This window comes from Hevea brasiliensis, chromosome 9 (assembly GCF_030052815.1).
Source record: "Hevea brasiliensis isolate MT/VB/25A 57/8 chromosome 9, ASM3005281v1, whole genome shotgun sequence".
In the NCBI taxonomy this organism is placed as follows: Eukaryota; Viridiplantae; Streptophyta; class Magnoliopsida; order Malpighiales; family Euphorbiaceae; genus Hevea; species Hevea brasiliensis.
In genome coordinates, this window is record NC_079501.1 from 91,095,728 (window position 1) to 91,115,620 (window position 19,893).

The 19,893-nt window shown below is 34.2% G+C and overlaps 1 long non-coding RNA gene across 1 annotated transcript; it reads right to left on the bottom strand.

Moving 5' to 3' along the window:
- Window positions 1–41: 41 nt before the first annotated feature.
- Window positions 42–18,183, bottom strand: LOC131183292 (uncharacterized). Its single transcript, XR_009151427.1, has 3 exons — window positions 17,604–18,183; window positions 796–852; window positions 42–213 (listed from the first exon to the last, which is right to left on the bottom strand). It is a non-coding gene; the product is annotated as an uncharacterized LOC131183292 (long non-coding RNA).
- Between the last annotated feature and the right edge of the window lie 1,710 nt (window positions 18,184–19,893).

The following is a 19,893-nucleotide window of genomic DNA, read 5'->3' on the forward strand; positions in this document are numbered from 1 at the left end:
AATTACCTCATTTTACAAACTGTTTAAATACCATACAAATCTTCATTTATTAATCTGAAAAATTTAAATTACACGATTCCTAATAAGGTCCATACTATTACTAACACATGCAGAGTTCTAGATTTTAAATTTAGAAAAGAGAGTAAAACAATTAAAATAACTGACGTTAAACCTGCGAGGAAGAAAACAGGTTGCTCTGTAAAATAACTCCTACTGTGGCCAGGAAAAATATTGAATAGGAGTCAGCGTTCGACTCAGAGAGTAAAATATCAATTTTAACCATAATCTCTATAACTATCTAAAACTAATGTATCCTGTGGAGTGAAATACAACATCAACAATATTTTCACATCATAACAGCAAAAAGGTAATTTGGAGCACTCACACACCAGTAATATCAATCATAATATATATGGGAGCTGATCCCCTATGCAGCTCTCTTAAATCCAACCTGGTGCCAGCGAAGAACTCAAGCCGGACTTTCGCTTAATAAACCAAATCGGGGTCCCAGCGAAGAACTCAAGCCGTGACTACCCCGAAGGACCGAGTCCCAGCGAATATCTCAAGCCGTGTCTACCCGTCCTATCCATAGTCCACACCACATCACACGCACGCCAACGCACGCATACTGCTCCAAATTACCACAATAACATACATGGCACTTTCACAGTTATGAATGCAACATAAATCGTGCCTAAAGTTTATCTACATAAATATATGTATATAAGTGATGCATGGGCATGCTTGAACATATAATAATAGTGAAATTACAATTAAAATTAATATTTTACTCACAGTACACCGATGACTATTGTGGCTGCTGGATGCAGAAAAATAGCTAACCTCGATCACCTAATAATTAAATTATAAATTTATTAGTACTAAGTTAAGATAAAACTCTAAAGAGGCAATAGACAGCCTAATTCATGCCGGAAATCCGGCAGAGTTTCCCCTATACCTGGGACCTACCCAACCTGTAAAAAAGCTCAAATAACACTTCTAAATTCTCAATTTCCACAATCACATCTCATTAATATCACATGGCCCCTCCTGGGCCCTCCAAATCAGACAATACTCAAAATCTTAAAAATTACGTTTTAGTCCTTATAATTGACATTTTATAAAAATTCACTCAAACAAGCTCTAAAAATTCTAAAATTTTGCCCCGCGGTCCTTAATAATATTATAAGGCTATTGCAAAATGAATTGTAATTTTTTAGTCACCCATGAATATTTTATTCAAGAATTTTACTCGATTCCATAAGTTTCCAACATCTAACATATTCTTAATTCAACCCAATTAAATATTCACATATTTAAACCTCCATCCTCAAGCTTCAACCAATTATATAAAATTTAATTATCTTAATTTCAAATAATCTTATATGCCCATATGCTAAAAATCTAACTAAAATCCATCCATATTTCTCAAAAATATTCTACAATCACTCAAAAATTCAACTAACACCATAGAATATCTCCAAATAATTTTACTTTCATCATATATTTTTCTTAGAATATTTCTCCAATTTTTTCCTGTTTAAGAAACACTGTATTTATGCTCCACAGACAGCGAAATAATGAAAATAGTCTTACCCGAAGTTAATCGTGTCTCAAAAATTCCAAAAATTTACGAGGAAGCCTCTGAAAGTTGAATAATCTCCATAGCCCAACGGAGCCACCGTCGGAACCACCGCGCACGGTGGCCGGCCGCCAGTCGCCGGCGATATTTGCCAGATCTGATCATACCACCATGTTCCTCTCCTCTTCCTCAGTCCATATGTGGTCTCGGATCGTCGATCCAATGGTCGGATCGTCCTAGATCTGAGGAAAAAGCTTGAAAAACCCGAAACTTCTCTCCTCCATATCTCACTCATCCGACCTCCATTTGTTGCAAAATTGGTATTAAAAGAAAGGTCTCGGAACAAGCTTTCCAACGCCACCTGAATTGCCTCGATCGGATGTCGGATGAAGCCGGAATCGCGCCGGAAAGCCGCTGCCCACTGTGCGCGCGTTTTCTCTCTCTTCTCCTTCTCTTGCTGCCATTTCTGGTGGCTCTTGCCGTCGCCAGAGGTTTGCCGGCCAGGTGGGGAGCTGCTCGGGAGGTCGCCGGCCGGTCACCGGAAAAAGAAAGAAGAAGAAGAGAGGGAAGGAGAGGGAGAGAAGAGAAAATTTGGGGGGGGGGGGGGGGATTCCTCCCGTTTTTCTTTTGAAAAATATATATATATATTTTTTTAAATGTTGGTAGTGACAGTGGAAATCCACTGTCACACGCCAAACTCAAATCAATCAAAAAAATTTTTTTTCTGTTTTCTGGGTTGTTACATTCTTCCCCCCTTAAGAAAAATTCGTCCTCGAATTTTCGAATAAACAAGAGATAAGGAAAAGAAGATTATTAGAATAAGCACAATCATTACTCCTCCAGCTATGCAGAAATTGATAAAACATTTATTCTTCAAACTCTTCGTATATTATATATGATATTCTATTACTCTCTGATTCTACTATGGTGTCCTATTTGTCATCATCTCTATCTAGAGATGCTCTTATCTCTTGGCTATTCATTGACCATTCTTCTGTCATCTCAGGTATTCATTATAACTCCATTACTCTCGACTTGATATCTAATAACTTTAATTAACTTTGGCACTTACCTCACTTTTATTACGCCCTAACGTGTCTCTTGATGATTTCAGTCCTCATCCCTTTGTTTCAATAATATCTGTTTTCCCCAATGACATAACTTATGTTCCTTATTCCATGGTATCCTATAAGTAGCATTCCTGTAGCACCTAAACCAGGCATCTTGTTCGAGATCTTCACTTTTCTTATGACCACAGTGGTCAACACCAATAAATCTTCTCACTCCCATGCTACTTCAAATTTTTTAATCTCTTTTGTGTCATTACTAAGGTACTTAGACCAATCTCTATCCATCTTATGTAACTAGTCAGGTAGAGTCTCCTCCAAGGGCCAAGTGTATCGTTTATCAACATTGGAAAGTAAACTGGGTCTCTCCTTATAGGTAACAAAAGTGTTTATATTCCCTGACAACTCAATCTATGCGACTTTATCGATTCTCACTCCTTCTCTAGAATGGAAATATCTAGACTTCTCCCTTTCACTTCTTAGTATATGGCCTACTTCTGACACATTGGCACTCAGATCGAGGCTCCACTACTCCTTTAATCTATCATCTCATAATAACTTATTTTAAACATCCCTTAGTGTGTTCCTAGCATACCTATTCCTCCTTATCCTCATCATTATAACTGGCTCTACCGAGCTTTCTTCCTGTCCTTTGCATCTTATCCACTTCCTTTTTCCTATTTTTGGTATTGTTGATATCTTTTTAACCTGCTGTACCTACTCCTTAATCTTAGTCCTATTTTACCCTTACACCTTTTTCCTTCAAAGATGTCCATCCCATCATCAATTTTAACTTTCATTTTTATTTCTTAGTCTTATCTTGATTACTAGTTCTATTACTTCGAGAATTCTAACCTTATGATTTACTCCTACCAGCACATTCTTCACCTTATGTAACACATGTAATTACCATAGAAAATTTTTCTCGTATCTCCTTTTTCCAACTTAACTATCAGAACATTATCATTCCCTACCAGCCTTAGTAGGAAATTGCTCATCCTGGATGGATAGGAGCCCCATAAACTAAGTTCCATCTGAACTAAGACGGCTGTGGGAAATATGTGTCATGCCTTAATTCTAGACAAAATACTTCAGGTGTTCATTCTCCTTAATATAATCATATATACTGCCTATAGCTTTCCAAACTTCAACGTCAAATTACCCATCAGCAACAATTTCATCTATTAAAACTCATCCACAATTAGTATTTCCTCCAGCTTATAGTTTAAAACAGTTGTAAGCCTTGGTAGCTAACTCCATTTGACTCCTGTCACTATTCTGATCGTCCTTTCATACTTAACACTAAGTACGTACTTACTGTCATTCTCATATCAGGAAATTATGTATGAATTGGTGCCTACCAAACTCTCAAATAACTAGGTCTCCTTGACTCAGTCTCTATTCCTTATATAACCTTCTAGAACCAAAAGCACAAGCTAAACTTGAAAAGAAAGAAAAATATACTCTTATATTCCACTACGCCCGATCGTCATATAATAACGTTTAACCTATGTTTCTTGGTTTTTCTCTCCAAATTTCATTATCTCCTAGCACAATTGTGCTCTACCTATAAGGTATCATCTGCATGAACCCTTTACCGTACCATTGTCCTTCCTGACATAATATTTCATAATTTATTAACTTTACTTATACTCGACCTATGATTCATATCTATCATCATTTATATTGTGCCCTTAACCTTTGTTGAATCCTGAAAGAATTTTTCTTACTAATAGATTCTTCCAACACTAATTCCACCCTTATCTATGGTCATTAATTTGATCCTTGAACTTTCTAATGATTTATTACCACCCATACTTGTCACTTCTCGTTCTACCCCTACTGTTGTTCTGTCGTTATTGCTTCACTGCAACGTGATTCTGTTGATCACACTAAAGACGTTTGCCTGACATTCATAACGAACCTCTAACTACCTTCTCACTATCTTAGAAGTCTAACCTAAAGCCTATGTGTCATTATCTATAATTCTTTCCACTCATCATACCTATTCGATCCCTTAGATTAATTTTTATTCAACTTACTACTTACTAACTTCTCTTTCTCTACCTAATTAGGTAGTCCGCAATACCATCGCACACCTTCTAGCATTTACTCATTATTATTGTATTCCATATCTCCATCATTGTTCTCACTAATGTGGTCCCATTTTGGGTTCTCCATCCTTGTCATTCACCTTGCCAAGAATAACACTTAGCCTACCCTATATCTTAACTTTGTTCCTTTTATTATGCGCTCTTCAGGTTGTCCTTTCATTTATTTCTTTTGTCTTACCCAAAATAGAACTTGTGTAACACCCTCCCCATAGCAACTCCGTACATTCTACTGTTCCGGTGACCGGTGTCGGTCCGGACAGCTAGAACGTCCGGAAAAATATTTAAACTAAAGTGAGGGACCATAATTAACTCAAATATTAATAAGAAAAATTTAGTAAAAATTTTAGAAATAAAATACAACCAAGTCAAACGAGCCGGTGCCCAAGCGATGGGTAACCAGAGGGAAGTTGCGGTTCTCGCAACGAGAAGCCCTAGACCAGGGGGAAAAATTGTAAAATAATTTTTGGGACTCCAGAGAAGGGTCATTGAGGTTCATATGGCATTAGAATGCCAAGAAAATATTTAGAAAAATTTTTCAATCGGTACAGACAATTTTGACCTGTTAAGCCAAACGGAGGGCATTTTGGTCATTTCACCTTCAGAGGTGATTTTTGGCCGACTTGTCCAGTTAAGTAAATAATTATTATGATCTAAAATATGAATAAATATTACTAAAAATTAAAGTGAAAATGAGTAGAGAAAAGAAGAAAAGAAAATGAAAGAAAAACATAAATATGACATCACATGATGTCATTTGGAAGGCTTCCACCAATCACCATTCAACAAGTCTTTTTTTTAACAATTAAAAGAGACAAATGGACCCAAAATTCTGCTGTTTCCTTCTTCTTCTTCAGCCAAAACGTGAATCTCTCCCTCTTCTCCCTCCATTGATTTTCAAACAAAAGCTTCATTTCTCATGCTTCCTCACCATATTTCCTCAAGACCCCAACACTAAAATGAATCCTTGGACCTAGAGGAAGTGTTTGGCAGCCAAGAGAGTACAAGAAAATAAAGATTTAACTTGGGAAAATTCTGCCATTAAAGAGGTTAGTGCTTACTTATGCTAATATTCCTTTATTTCCATGTTAAGGACTTGAATTTAGTATGAAATTGTAAGTTAAATGGACTAAATTCATGTGTATACATACCATGGATTTCAGCTGCCCTAAGGAAGGAATAGGATTGAGTGTTGTTGATGGACTTAGAATGAATTAGAGCTTATGTTTAAAGTGTATAAACACATATATAATGAATGGAAGTGTGTAACTAAGGTGTATGGGTGAATTGCAATGAGAAATTAGGGTTTTGAGAAGTGAAAGATTGACTTGACTTAGGAAATTGGTAGGGAACATTTTAATGGTCAATTAGTGACCATTTTAGGTAAGTTAAGCACAATTTGGACTGAAAAATAAAATTGCAAAGTGAAGATATAGGCTGCCCTAGGACAGCAGCATAGGGACTGAAAATTCAGTCCATTTGCACTGCCATAACTTGGGCTGTGTTGGTCCAATTGGTGTTTGGCCAATTGGACATGAAACTAGGCTTATAATGACACATTTTTTCTGAAGAAACCATGCCCAAATGACCAAAGCAAGAGGACCAAAAGTTGGCCCCAATCCGGATACCCTGCAATAAAGACTGCAGAAATGACCAAATGAACAGTAACTGTTCATTTGGCCATAACTCACTGTAGATTTGGTCAATTGACCTGAAATTTTTACAGCAACAAGTTAAGACATAGAAAAACAACTTTCATGAAGAAACCTACCCCAAATTATAACCAGAACCTAACCCAAATGGCAGTCACAGTCACTATTCAAACCTGCAACTCTGTAGATTTTCATTTGAGCAGTAATGTTTGGATGGCTATAACTCTCTCTAGAAAACTCAGATTTAGGCGATTCTTGAACCGATGGAAACCTAAGACATAGTAGAACATTTCATATGAAGAAAGTTAGACCAAATTATGAACTTAACTTGATCAAATCACTGACCAAAATTGGACCAAAATCTGTCAAAACCCAAAAGTGCAAGATGAATAAAGACTGTGAACAAGAAACTTATTTTGGCCATAACTTGAGCTACAAAACTCCGATTGAGGTGATCCAAAAATGAGAATACACTTAAGACAATAAGGAACATATTCTATGAAGGAAGATTTGTCAAATTCCAACAGTAGACCGACCAATGGAACAGTGCAACCTCGGAGCACCAAAACCGAAAATTGGCAATTTTGCCAAAATGACCAAAGCTTTGAGAAAGTGACCAAAACCAACAAGTTTTAAATGAAAAATGTAGTATGTTTGAAGTGCCAAAGTCAATTTACATATTTTCTATGCAAAATTCAACATTTTAGTTGACTAATGAAGTGAATAGTGACATGAAAACTTGAAATAAGCTTGGAAATGGATTTGGTAATTGATTCCAACAAGTTTTAAATGCAAAATGTGGTACATTGGGAGTGTTAAAACCAATGTACCTATTGTCTATGCAAAAGTCAACATTTTTGTTGACTAGTATGGTGAATAGTAATCAAAATGATTAATGAATTAAGATGAAGACCTAGAACCAATTCTAAGCTTAAATGCTTAGAATTGTATGACAAATATGGACTATGCATCCTAGTCAAAATTGTTAAAAAGAAATTAAGGCCATAAATTTGAAATCCATGAAATATTCATGGATTACTTGAAACATGAAAAATAAGTCACCTAATTGATGTGAATAGATAGTTAGGGCATATATGCCCATCACAAATGGAATTCATAAAATACTAGTAACTCAACTCGAAATATAAAATTTGTAATTACATAAGTAGACTCTTGAATGTATAAATGAGAAAGGAAAAATGTTTTGAATACAATGGTACATGTGAACCATTGTTTAGAATTGGGATCAATATGAATAACATAATGAATGGATAAATAAACCATATTAATGTATGAATGAGACATTAGTTCTCATTATTATAAAGAGGAGAAGTATTTTGAGTACAATGGTCTAAAAGGATAATTGATGTGAATTGTGATCATATAAATGATCAAATGAATGTATGAATTATGATTGAAATTTATCATGAAATAATGAAGTCATAAAGCACAATATATTAATATTTTAAAGTATCAAATGCCCTAGTATACCTAACAAGATTGGTTTGGATAGTTTGGCATGCCAATAGGGTATTGTTTTAGCAGTACTGCGAAAGGCTTTATGCCTGTATTCATGGCTTTATGCCCGTATTCATGGCTTTTATGCCCGTATGCATGGCTTTTATGCCCGATTATGTGATATCATGGCTTTTTAGCCATACTGACTGCATACATGGTTGACGTTCAAGGTCCCATGGTATGACGGCCCGAGGCACCGCGGTGTCAGGCCAACGACCCGTTATCCATCGACTGCCTAGTATAGGTTACTTGGGCGATCAATTAAAGTATTATTCAATTCAGCAGCTAAGTTAAGTTAAGTATAATGAAAATCCAGACAATTAAATTAAGTATTGAATGAATAAGCAAAAGAGATTAGCAAAAGAAACATAACAAAAATATAAATTGCGTAACTGCATAGACTTGAAATACAATACAGATAGAATAAATTATATACCTGCTAGCATTACTGAAAAGTTATAAACTAAGCACTTCCAAAGAGGAACAAACTAGTATATAAGATCGTTGATACTAGAAATACCATACCAAATTAAATTGACTCTGAGTATCCGAATTATGATTTATTTCTTTCTTTATTTGTATATATTATTTCTTGTTATACTATTGCACCACTAAGCAGAAATGTTTAGCGCGATGGAATTGCTTCCTCGCACAGGTACTGAAGATAAAACCAGTAGACTGTCGACTGAGATTTTTGGAGTCCAGATCTGCAGAAGTGTCAGAAGAGTTCAAGATTGTCACCTCCTCAGCAATGCATGTAGATAGGGCTCATTTTATACATGTTATGTATATTGTTCATTCCTAGCACATTGTAAATTATTTGTATATCTTGTACAAAATAAACTCATGTAATTAACCTATGAATTATGGAAGCTATTCAAAGTAAGTATTTTAGTATGTGAATTGAATTTGAGTTATAATGAGATTATACTTGTGAATATTGAGATATTGAAAATCTAATGAGATTTACGAGAATCTGGATATTGCATTGAGATACATTATGTTTGAAAATTTTTGAGACTATTAAGTTTGAGAAATTGAGTATATATTGAAATTGTCTTTGGCAGGTTCAGAAGAACTGTTAGTCCAAATTACAGCCGACACTTTGTCGGATTATCGTTAAAATTTTTGAAATTTCCAACTTAGTTAGATTTTGATAAAAGTAAAAATAGCCTAAATCTTCAATAAAGTTTTTGAATAAATAAATCAAGGACTGTAACGAAATCAGATAAAATAGAGTGCTCCGGCACACTGAGTGGCATAACTTGCTCGGCTACACTGTATTCGTGTAAGGGGTGTCACATTTAGTGGTATCAGAGCACGGTTTAGGCGTTTCTGGACCTAGATAGATTGCATATCATGCATTGCATTCATAAGAGTCGAGGTGACACTATTGCAGATCTGTATTTCTTGTTTATTTTAGGTTAAGGTATGGAATAAGAGAGTGAAGAGACAATGAGATAGCGAATGCAGATCTGTATTTCCTGTTTATTTTAGGTTAAGGTATGGAATAAGAGAGTGAAGAGACAATGAGATAGCGAATGGAGATGAGAAGGAGACTGTATTTAAGATGAAAAAGGATGAGTACATAACTGTTTGAGGATAAGATTGAGACTAAGGAGAAAGTGAAGTAGGATAACACGGAAAGGTGAAGAAATAAAGAGGTAGTAGCTCCTTGGCTATTTACATTGGGTAAATTTCGAGGACGAAATTTAAATAAGAGGGGAAGAGTTGTAACACCCTCCCCATAGCAACTCCGTACATTCTACTGCTCCTGGATCGTGCCTGTCGGTCCGACAACCTAGAACATCCGGAAAAATATTTAAACTAAAGTGAGGGACCATAATTAACTCAAATATTAATAAGAAAAATTTAGTAAAAATTTTAGAAATAAAATACAACCAAGTCAAACGAGCCGGTGCCCAAGCGATGGGTAACCAGAGGGAAGTTGCGATTCTCGCAACGAGGAGCCCTAGACCCGGGGGAAAAATTGTAAAATAATTTTTGGGACTCCAAAGAAGGGTCATTGAGGTTCATATGGCATTAGAATGTCAAGAAAATATTTAGAAAAATTTTTCAATCGGTACAGACAATTTTGACCCGTTAAGCCAAACGGAGGGCATTTTGGTCATTTCGCCTTCAGAGGTGATTTTTGGCCGACTTGTCCAGTTAAGTAAATAATTATTATGATCTAAAATATGAATAAATATTACTAAAAATTAAAGTGAAAATGAGTAGAGAAAAGAAGAAAAGAAAATGAAAGAAAAACCTAAATATGACATCACATGATGTCATTTGGAAGGCTTCCACCAATCACCATTCAACAAGTCTTTTTTTTAACAATTAAAAGAGACAAATGGACCCAAAATTCTGCTGTTTCCTTCTTCTTCTTCAGCCAAAACGTGAATCTCTCCCTCTTCTCCCTCCATTGATTTTCAAACAAAAGCTTCATTTCTCATGCTTCCTCACCATATTTCCTCAAGACCCCAACACTAAAATGAATCCTTGGACCTAGAGGAAGTGTTTGACAGCCAAGAGAGTACAAGAAAATGAAGATTTAACTTGGGAAAATTCTGCCATTAAAGAGGTTAGTGCTTATTTATGCTAATATTCCTTTATTTCCATGTTAAGGACTTGAATTTAGTATGAAATTGTAAGTTAAATGGACTAAATTCATGTGTATACATACCATGGATTTCAGCTGCCCTAAGGAAGGAATAGGATTGAGTGTTGTTGATGGACTTAGAATGAATTAGAGCTTATGTTTAAAGTGTATAAACACATATATAATGAATGGAAGTGTGTAACTAAGGTGTATGGGTGAATTGCAATGAGAAATTAGGGTTTTGAGAAGTGAAAGATTGACTTGACTTAGGAAATTGGTAGGGAACATTTTAATGGTCAATTAGTGACCATTTTAGGTAAGTTAAGCACAATTTAGACTGAAAAATAAAATTGCAAAGTGAAGATATAGGCTGCCCTAGGACAGCAGCATAGGGACTGAAAATTCAGTCCATTTGCACTGCCATAATTTGGGCTGTGTTGGTCCAATTGGTGTTTGGCCAATTGGACATGAAACTAGGCTTATAATGACACATTTTTGCTGAAGAAACCATGCCCAAATGACCAAAGCAAGAGGACTAAAAGTTGGCCCCAATCCGGATACCCTGCAACAAAGACAGAAATGACCAAATGAACAGTAACTGTTCATTTGGCCATAACTCACTGTAGATTTGGTCAATTGACCTGAAATTTTTACAGCAACATGTTAAGACATAGAAAAACAACTTTCATGAAGAAACCTACCCCAAATTATAACCAGAACCTAACCCAAATGGCAGTCACATCCTTTGCTCAAACTCGCAACTCGCAGATTTTCATTTGAGCAAGAATGTTTGGATGGCTATAACTCTCTAGAAAACTCGGATTTAGGCGATTCTTGAACCGATGGAAACCTAAGACATAGTATAACATTTCATATGAAGAAAGTTAGACCAAATTATGAAATTAACTTGATCAAATAACTGAACAAAGTTGGACCAAAATCACAAACCCAAAAGTGCAAGATGAACGAAGACAGTGAACAGTAAACTTATTTTGGCCATAACTTGAGCTACAAAACTCCGATTGAGGTGATCCAAAAATGAGAATACACTTAAGACAATAAGGAACATATTCTATGAAGGAAGATTTGTCAAATTCCAACAGTAGACCGACCAATGGAACAGTGCAACCTCGGAGCACCAAAACCGAAAATTGGCAATTTTGCCAAAATGACCAAAGCTTTGAGAAAGTGATCAAAACCAACAAGTTTTAAATGAAAAATGTAGTATATTTGAAGTGCCAAAGTCAATTTACATATTTTCTATGCAAAAGTCAACATTTTAGTTGACTAATGAAGTGAATAGTGACATGAAAACTTGAAATAAGCTTGGAAATGGATTTGGTAATTGATTCCAACAAGTTTTAAATGCAAAATGTGGTACATTGGGAGTGTTAAAACCAATGTACCTATTGTCTATGCAAAAGTCAACATTTTTGTTGACTAGTATGGTGAATAGTAATCAAAATGATTAGTGAATTAAGATGAAGACCTAGAACCAATTCTAAGCTTAAATGCTTAGAATTGTATGACAAATATGGACTATGCATCCTAGTCAAAATTGTTAAAAAGAAATTAAAGCCATAAATTTGAAATCCATGAAATATTCATGGATTACTTGAAACATGAAAAATAAGTCACCTAATTGATGTGAATAGATAGTTAGGGCATATATGCCCATCACAAATGGAATTCATAAAATATTAGTAACTCAACTCGAAATATAAAATTTGTAATTACATAAGTAGACTCTTGAATGTATAAATGAGAAAGGAAAAATGTTTTGAATACAATGGTACATGTGAACCATTGTTTAGAATTGGGATCAATATGAATAACATAATGAATGGATAAATAAACCATATTAATGTATGAATGAGACATTAGTTCTCATTATTGTAAAGAGGAGAAGTATTTTGAGTACAATGGTCTAAAAGGATAATTGATGTGAATTGTGATCATATAAATGATCAAATGAATGTATGAATTATGATTGAAATTTATCATGAAATAATGAAGTCATAAAGCACAATATATTAATATTTTAAAGTATCAAATGCCCTAGTATACCTAACAAGATTGGTTTGGATAGTTTGGCATGCCAATAGGGTATTATTTTAGCAGTACTGCGAAAGGCTTTATGCCTGTATTCATGGCTTTATGCCCGTATTCATGGCTTTTATGCCCGTATGCATGGCTTTTATGCCCGATTATGTGATATCATGGCTTTTTAGCCATACTGACTGCATACATGGTTGACGTTCTGCGTCCCATGGTATGACGGCCCGAGGCACCGCGGTGTCCAGTGCCAATGACCCGTTATCCAGTCCAGTCGTCTAGTATAGGTTACTTGGGCAGTCAATTAAAGTATTATTCAATTCAGGCAGCTAAGTTAAGTTAAGTATAATGAAAATCCAGTACAATTAAATTAAGTATTGAATGAATAAGCAAAAGAGATTAGCAAAAGAAACATAACAAAAATATAAATTGCGTAACTGCATGCACTTGAAATACAATACAGATAGAATAAATTATATACCTGCTAGCATTACTGAAAAGTTATAAACTAAGCACTTCCAAAGAGGAACAAACTAGTATATAAGATCGTTGATACTAGAAATACCATACCAAATTAAATTGACTCTGAGTATCTGAATTACCATTTATTTCTTTCTTTACTTGTATATATTATTTCTGGTTATATTATTGCACCACTAAGCAGAAATGCTTAGCGCGATGGAATTGCTTCCTCGCGCAGGTACTGAAGGTAAAACCAGTAGACTGTCGACTGAGATTTTTGGAGTCCAGATCTGCAGAAGTGTCAGAAGAGTTCAAGATTGTCACCTCCTCAGCAATGCATGTAGATAGGGCTCATTTTATACATGTTATGTATATTGTTCATTCCTAGCACATTGTAAATTATTTGTATATCTTGTACAAAATAAACTCATGTAATTAACCTATGAATTATGGAAGCTATTCAAAGTAAGTATTTTAGTATGTGAATTGAATTTGAGTTATAATGAGATTATACTTGTGAATATTGAGATATTGAAAATCTAATGAGATTTCTGAGAAATCTGGATACTGCATTGAGATACATTATGTTTGAAAATTTTTGAGACTATTAAGTTTGAGAAATTGAGTATATATTGAAATTGTCTTTGGCAGGTTCAGAAGAACTGTTAGTCCAAATTACAGCCGACACTTTCTCGGATTATCGTTAAAATTTTTGAAATTTCCAACTTAGTTAGATTTTGATAAAAGTAAAAAATAGCCTAAATCTTCAATAAAGTTTTTGAATAAATAAATCAAGGACTGTAATGAAATCAGATAAAATAGAGTGTTCCGGCACACTGAGTGGCATAACTTGCTCGGCTACACTGTAGTCGGGTAAGGGGTGTCACAACTTGACTATTCTATCCCTGGTTCCATTATTCTTCCTAACATGATAGTTGTATCTACTAACTATATCTTTCAGAGTCTCTACCGCGTTATCACATATCTGTGCTACTCAGATTTGGTCCTTTGACCATTCTAGCTAGTACTTCCACTGGCATTTAGATTATATTGCATTTGCAATCAATTGTCCAAACCTTCATTCTGCACTTTCTCTATCCATTGCAATCAATCAATTTATTTCTCTTAACACTATTATAATTAGATTACACTATTATTTTGAACAATATGAATTTAGAAAGGAACTCAGGAAATTACAGTCATACTTTTATTGTATGATCTCTATTCTTATCCTTTAGCTTACATAATATCCTTACTACCTCGAGAACTGATTCTGCAGTAATTTTATTTATTTGTTGTTATTATTATCATTATTATTATTATTATTATTATTATTATTATTATTATTGTTGTTATTATTATTATTATTATTATTATTATTATTATTATTATTATTATTATTATTATTATTATTATTATTATTTCCTATGTTTACTCAATTCGCCAGTACTTAAGATTCCGGCCACCCAAACTTGTCATCTAATTTAAAGGATTTACATCCATCATGATCTTGATTATATATGATTCCTATAATGGAACTTGTATCCTCTCCAGGATACCCGAGCCAACTACTCTCTACCACACTCTACAGTCCCATCTGGGGCACTATTTTGTTGGTTCCTATTATTAATAATAACTTTCGATCCCTTCTGAAAAGATAGGACTATACCCTAACTTGCTGCAACAAAGATACTACATTTACCACGTTGCCCAAACCATGTCAAATTAATGACTCTCCTATCATATTATAGCTCTGTGAATCATCAATTCATAGTTCCGACCTTCCCTAGGTAGTAGGGTTGTACTTTATTCCATACTGATACACACAAGGTATACTATTCTCACTAAGCTCTAAGCAAAATGTTTGTCATACTGCAAAAACCATCCAAAATTCCATACTGAATACTAGATAATCCCACTCTATAGGTGTCACCTTTACTTTACAACTAATCCGAAACCTCTGGTCTGATGGCAATTATTATTGTAACTCATGCTAGGGTAACTGAGTCACTGACTCTAGTTATCACCCAACTGTGACCTTTCAATATTCTAACTCTAGACTCCTAACCAGGAGTTCCCAACTCCTCCGCAGACATAGAACTCTGTTCTGGCATAACTGTACCAAAACAGAAGCCATCTGCAAACACCCTCATTATGGAGCACCACGGGGATGCAAGCAGCTCTACACAATAATCTCATGTCGGTACTGTAATCTGCAGCTTACAGAGTAGACATCGAGAACATTGTATAGTTACTATGATACGTCCTGACCGACTAGGTCTCCCAATTTCTTATCTCTCTTGAATATTCTGTTATCACAAACTTATTCTGACTGGGTCATCCACTGATGACTGCCAGCAGTGGTATCCTCATCCTTATCTAGGGCAATTGTACTTTCAAGACTCACCTTTATGTACTCATGCCTTGCACGAAATGGGCACACCATTTAAACCCATACAGACAGAAACATAGCATTTCTTGTAGTACGTATCCTCATGATAGACCTCACATGTCTACTAACTCTATTTCACATTTCTATGTACTCCATGGAAATCAAGACACTAATTGAGGAACTTTTATATTTCCTGAGGTATAACGTAGAATCTAGAAGCAAAGAATTACAGAAACAGACAAAACAGAATCCTATACTCCGCATGCAACATCCTAACAAGACTCTTTTTACATTCCCAAGTATCTTATTTCCCATGAATCTAGAGCCTAAGCTCTGATACCAACTTTGTCACGACTCAACCTATGGGCCGGACCGGCACTAGGACCTGGGCCAGCTTAAAGCCCCCGAGACCCGTAGTAAGCCTAACTATTCCTCAAATCCATAACCAGCCCACAATTTAGGCCCAATATGCATATAAAAAAATTTAAATTAAACTGTTATAATTTTATTTCGGGCCATCTTAGCCCAGAAATCATCAGAGACTAAAATTAGGAGCAGCTCAACCTCAAGTACCTCATTTTACAAACTGTTTAAATACCATACAAATCTTCATTTATTAATCTGAAAAATTTAAATTACACGATTCCTAATAAGGTCCACACTATTACTAACACATGCGGAGTTCTAGATTTTAAATTTAGAAAAGAGAGTAAAACAATTAAAATAACTGACGTTAAACCTGCGAGGAAGAAAACAGGTTGCTCTGTAAAATAACTCCTCCTGTGGTCTGGAAAAATATTGAACAGGAGTGAGCGTTCGACTCAGAGAGTAAAATATCAATTTTAACCATAATCTCTATAACTATCTAAAATCAATGCATCCTGTGGAGTGAAATGCAACATCAATAATATTTTCACATCATAACAGCAAAAAGGTAATTTGGAGCACTCACACACTCAGTAATATCAATCATAATATATATGGGAGCTGATCCCCTATACAGCTCTCTTAAATCCAACCTGGTGCCAGCGAAGAACTCAAGCCGGACTTTCGCTTAATAAACCAAATCGGGGTCCCAGCGAAGAACTCAAGCCGTGACTACCCCGAAGAACTGGGTCCCAGCGAAGATCTCAAGCCGTGTTTACCCGTCCTATCCATAGTCCACACCACATCACACGCACGCCAACGCAAGCACAATGCTCCAAATTACCACAACAACATATATGGCACTTTCACAGTTATGAATGCAACATAAATCTTGCCTAAAGTTTATCTACAAAAATATATGCATATAAGTGATGCATGGGCATGCTTGAATATATAATAATAGTGAAATTACAATTAAAATTAATATTTTACTCACAGTACACCGATGACTATTGTGGTCATGGATGCGTAAAAATAGTGACTCGATCACCTAATAATTAAATTATAAATTTATTAGTACTAAGTTAAGATAAAACTCTAAAGAGGCAATAGATGCTCTAATTCATGCCGAAAATCCGCAGTAGTTTCCCTATACCCTGACCTACCCAACCTGCAAAAAGGCTCAAATAACACTTTTAAATTCTCAATTTCCACAATCACATCTCATCAATATCACATGGCCCCTCCTGGGCCCTCCAAATTAGACAATACTCAAAATCTTAAAAATTACGTTTTAGTCCCTATAATTGACATTTTATAAAAATTCACTCAAACAAGCTCTAAAAATTCTAAAATTTTGCCCCGCGGTCCTTAATAATATTATAAGGCTATTGCAAAATGAATTGTAGTTTTCTAGTCACCCATGAATATTTTATTCAAGAATTTTACTCGATTCCATAAGTTTCCAACATCTAACATATTCTTAATTCAACCCAATTAAATATTTACATATTTAAACCTCCATCCTCAAGCTTCAACTAATTATATAAAATTTAATTATCTTAATTTCAAATAATCTTATATGCTCATATGCTAAAAATCTAACTAAAATCCATCTATATTTCTCAAAAATATTCTACAATCACTCAAAAATTCAACTAACACCATAGAATATCTCCAAATAATTTTACTTTCATCATATATTTTTCTTAGAATTTTTCTCCAATTTTTTCCTATTTAAGAAATACTGTATTTATGCTCCACAGACAGCGAAATAATGAAAATAGTCTTACCCGAAGTTAATCTGTGTCTCAAAAATTTTAAAAATTTACAAGGAAGCCTTTAGAAGTTGAATTATCTCCATAGCCCACCGGAGCCACCGTCGGAACCACCGCGCACGGTGGCCGGCCGCTGGTCGCTGGCAACATTTGCTGGATCTGATCATACCACCATGTTCCTCTCCTCTTCCTCAGTCCATATGTGGTCTCGGATTGTCGATCCAACGGTCGGATCGTCCTAGATCTGACGAAAAAGCTTGAAAAACCCAAAACTTCTCTCCTCCATATCTCACTCATCCGACATCCATTTGTTGCAAAATTGGTATCAAAAGAAAGGTCTCGGAACAAGCTTTCCAACGCCACCTGAATCGCTTCGATCGGACGTCAGATGAAGTCGGAATCGCGCCGGAAAGCTGCTGCCCACTGTGCGTGCGTTTTCTCTCTCTTCTCCTTCTCTTGCCGCCATTTCTGGTGGCTCTTGCCGTCGCCAGAGGTTCGCCGGCCAGGTGGGGAGCTGCTCGGGAGGTCGCCAGCCGGTCACCGGAAAAAGAAAGAAGAAGAAGAAGAGAGGGAAGGAGAGGGAGAGAAGAGAAAATTTGGGGGGGGTGGTTCCTCCCGTTTTTCTTTTGAAATATATACATATATATATATATATATATATATATATATATATATATATATATATATATATATATATTTAAATGTTGGCAGTGACAGTGGAAATCCACTGTCACACGCCAAACTCAAATCAATCAAAAATTTTTTTTTTTTTTTCTGTTTTCTGGGTTGTTACAATGTTAACTTTAAATTCAAACAAAAAATTTAATTTATAATTATTTTTAAATTATAATCAATAAATGTATAAAATTATTAATTTTAATTTAGATTTAATTGAGTTGATCAGCTTGACGGTTTTTTTACACCCCTTTTGTTTACTCATTTTTTCTTAAAAAAATTAAAACATTATTATTATTATTATTATTATTATTATTATTATTATTATTATTATTATTATTATTATTATTATTATTACAACTACTGAACTTATTTGGTTGAATTCCATTTCATAGTGTGTGTGATTTAATAAAAACTATAATTTAATTCTAGAATTTTAATTTTTTGTAATTAATTATAACTAAAATCAATTTTTATCAAATTTAATGAAATTTGAAATAAATTATATAAAATTTATATAATAACATTTTTTAATTGTTAAAAAAATTCACTAAATAATCCATTTTTTATATTTATTAATTAAAAAATTTACAATTACTATTAATTAAGTAAAAAAAGGAGAGATTTATTTTATCTTATTATTATTTTTTTATGCCTACTCAATTTCAACTAAAAAAAAATATTCACTTATATAATGTGAAACGTTTCTCGCAATAAATCTCTTATATTATGAGATATGTGTTCGATATAAGACTTTTTTATTTATAAAGAATGATTATAATTTTTTAATTTTACTCTAAAACGTAATTTAAAAAATAAAAATAAATAAGTTTTAATTATAAAACCATACCAAACATAAATTATGTAAAACTTGCACATCTTGAAATCGAGTTATGGCTTGCATTAATTGGATTCCTTACGATGCGAATTTTCAAATGTGATCGACTTTCTCATTTTAGTGGTGTTTTCGGCGAGTGGAGGCAAGCGATGCAACCAAACAGGCCCAATATCAACGAACGATGGCCAGTGGCTGCTAGTGGTGCTTATTAATGTGTTCTGGGTAGCAAGGCACATCTAGAAGTAAGAGTGTATACAGAAATTAACAAACCGATCAATTCAATTAATTCTAATTCGAATAAATTTAAATTAAAATTAATAATTTTATATATTTAAATATTAATTATAATTTAAGAATAATTATAAATTAAATTTTCGATTTGAATTTCAGGTTGACATAATAAAAATCGAATCCAAACTTAATATATATATATATATATATATATATATATATATATATATGAAAAATATGTAAATAACTTTATTTTATTTTTTATTTTTATTTATTTTTACTGAATAATATATTTTAAATTAATAGTTTGTATTTCAATTAATGCATAATTATATATATGTGAAAAAGATTTAATAAGAGTTGAATTATAAAAATTGAAAAAGTATTAAAACAAGCAAAAATCATCCACACCCAACCCAACCCAACCCAACCCACTTATTGTAAAAATCAAACATATATGATTTTGCAATTTAATTTATTAGTTTTGATTTGAATATTATTAAAATTGACTTTTTTAATTTGGTTTGACAAAATACATCGAACCCACCCAAATCAATCCAT